Source organism: Stegastes partitus, unplaced genomic scaffold (genome assembly GCF_000690725.1).
Source record: "Stegastes partitus isolate 25-593 unplaced genomic scaffold, Stegastes_partitus-1.0.2 Scaffold848, whole genome shotgun sequence".
Classification (NCBI taxonomy): domain Eukaryota; kingdom Metazoa; phylum Chordata; class Actinopteri; family Pomacentridae; genus Stegastes; species Stegastes partitus.
The window spans coordinates 250,186-252,431 of record NW_007578579.1 but is presented as its reverse complement, the minus strand read 5'-3'; the positions used below and the strand labels follow the sequence as shown (position 1 = coordinate 252,431).

The following is a 2,246-nucleotide window of genomic DNA, read 5'->3' as shown; positions in this document are numbered from 1 at the left end:
TTCTTCAGTTTAACTGCTGGGAAAGTTCTGTTTTTCCCAGAGATAAACTTCCTAACTAGTACCAGAGCTCAGTAACCACAGACAGACTGTTTGAAACAATGAAACTGCCACAAAAAGCAAAAACAATAACAGTGAGCTGGTGAGAAGGAAAGAGACGTTCAGTCACGACGGCAGGGATGTGAGCAGCCACAATCCGGCCGGTGGCCGTTTCCTCGACACAGGGTCCCCCCCTCAAAGATCTGAACCTCACAGCCGCCCAGACTGTCTGACGTCCTTTTATCTGACCACTATCCGCCAGACTCCAATGACGCAACCCCCTGGGAACGCCAGGCGCCCGCAAAGAGGCCAGAGCTCGGTGACTGGTCAGCTATGGGGTTACATTCTCCAGATCACAACACCGACCACACGGACACACCAAAGTGCCACTTAATACTGCCACTAAGCATGACGAACAGCCTAAACTGTGATCCCCTCCAAACCTGTCACGGCCTCTGGTTGTTTTTCCCCCTGTTACCTCTCTGCTGAATCTCCTGTAGCACCAAGAAGTTTTTCACACATGTTCCAACTGGTGAGGGTCATTCGATTAAACGCTGTCCCACTCCAGACGTCACGTTATGGTGTCATGCATTTAAAGGTGGTCGACTGAATGGTTTAGGCATGTCACACAAAGACATTTGAAGGTGCTGCAACATTCAAAATCATTTCCAGATATTTGGACTCCCAGTGATGGAAGAAAAAAAACAACTAATCAGTGTGTGGGAATGTAATTTTTTTATGGATCCATCACTGCGAATTGATTCTGAGGAAGAAACACTTAAGTGTGAGACATGCTCATTCACACATCTCGCAATCAGCACGATTATCTCTGAATGTTTTCGGCTAGAATTAACACCTCTGTAATGAAGTTTACACCCTCTCATCAGCAAGTCTACCGGCTTTACATTTGACTGCCCCCTCTGCAATCTTATCACACACACACACACACACTTATTTCCTGCCTGCTCTGATTATTCCTCCCAAGCATGTCAACAAAACACTTGCAAGAGAGCAACACTGCTTATATTCCAGTATTTCTCTGCTGCTGCTGCTGTTTAAAACTCCAACCATGTTAAAGCTGCTGAGTGTTTCTCATTCTCTCCCCCCACCTCCTCCTCCAAAAAGGTGAGGCTGTGATTGTGATGTTAAAAGTGCTCTGCAAGCAATGATGAGACGCCCTCCCAGTGGATGTTAGCATGACAATAAAAAGAAAAGAAGATTCCCAACAAAGTCACAACTAGTTGCGATGCTGTGGCCTTGATTGTGAAATAAAGATGCGTGGCGCTCATCACCGGTTATCAGCAAACAACATCTCCCCGAGTCACACATGTAAAATAAGACTGTTTATTCATGCAGTAGAAGACATTAAATATACGTTGAGTTAAATGTATGTGGCTACGACAACAGAAAGTATTTTTATTTTTTTTCTAAGCTCAGAGGGAGTCTTGTGAAAACACGTCACGAAGCGTTTTCCAGCAAACTTTTCCACCGACTGCGTTCGTTCAAACGGAGGCTCGGCGGCTACAAAGTGCCTTTAAAAATGACATTTCAGAGTTTAATGAACTTACCTTTTTTTCTTTAAAGTGCCTTCTTTGTTTTTTTCGAGGGCTCGGTAAACGGGCGCAGGTCGAACTACTCTGCCATCTCCCGAGAATTCACCGACAATACCCGATTTGTTGTCCGAAGTCTGAAAAGCGGAGGCTACATGACGCCAACATCACCGTCCGCCGTTCAGTCGTTGTTAAAAAAATAATTATAATTTTTTTAAATTTTTTTTTTAATTGCAAAAAAAAAAAAGAAGTAAAAACTCACTCGACGCTCGTATTCGGCGGAGAGCAAAAATGGAGACACATTTTGTAACGCTGTCCTGCTTCACACATTAGCGGCGTCTGGGCTTCACAACTCCGGCGGCGGCGTTTGGAGAGCAGAGAGCAGGATTGGATGAGGAAGTTACCCTGCGGAGCGGCGGCGGCGGCGTCCAGCCGCGCGGCGGAGACACGCTCTTCCGGTCGCGCCTTTCACAATAAAACACGGTCCAGTGACAAGTCCAAGAAGAATTTAGATTTTTTGTTTGTTTGTTTTTTTTTTGTTAAGAACAAATAATGTATTTAATTATGTAACAGACACTCCAACTCCCAGATAAAATCCTTTTTTTTTATTCAATTCAATTTAATTTAATTTAATTTAATTTAATTTAATTTAATTTAATT

The 2,246-nt window shown here is 43.9% G+C and overlaps 1 protein-coding gene across 1 annotated transcript in view; it reads right to left on the bottom strand.

Moving 5' to 3' along the window:
* Positions 1-1,944, bottom strand: part of LOC103365514 (activin receptor type-1) — a 26,898-nt gene extending 24,954 nt beyond the window's left edge. Inside the window, exon 1 of the mRNA XM_008292972.1 lies at positions 1,605-1,944. The gene's annotated coding sequence lies outside the window, so the exon portion shown is untranslated. The remainder of the gene's footprint in view (positions 1-1,604) is intronic.
* Between the last annotated feature and the right edge of the window lie 302 nt (positions 1,945-2,246).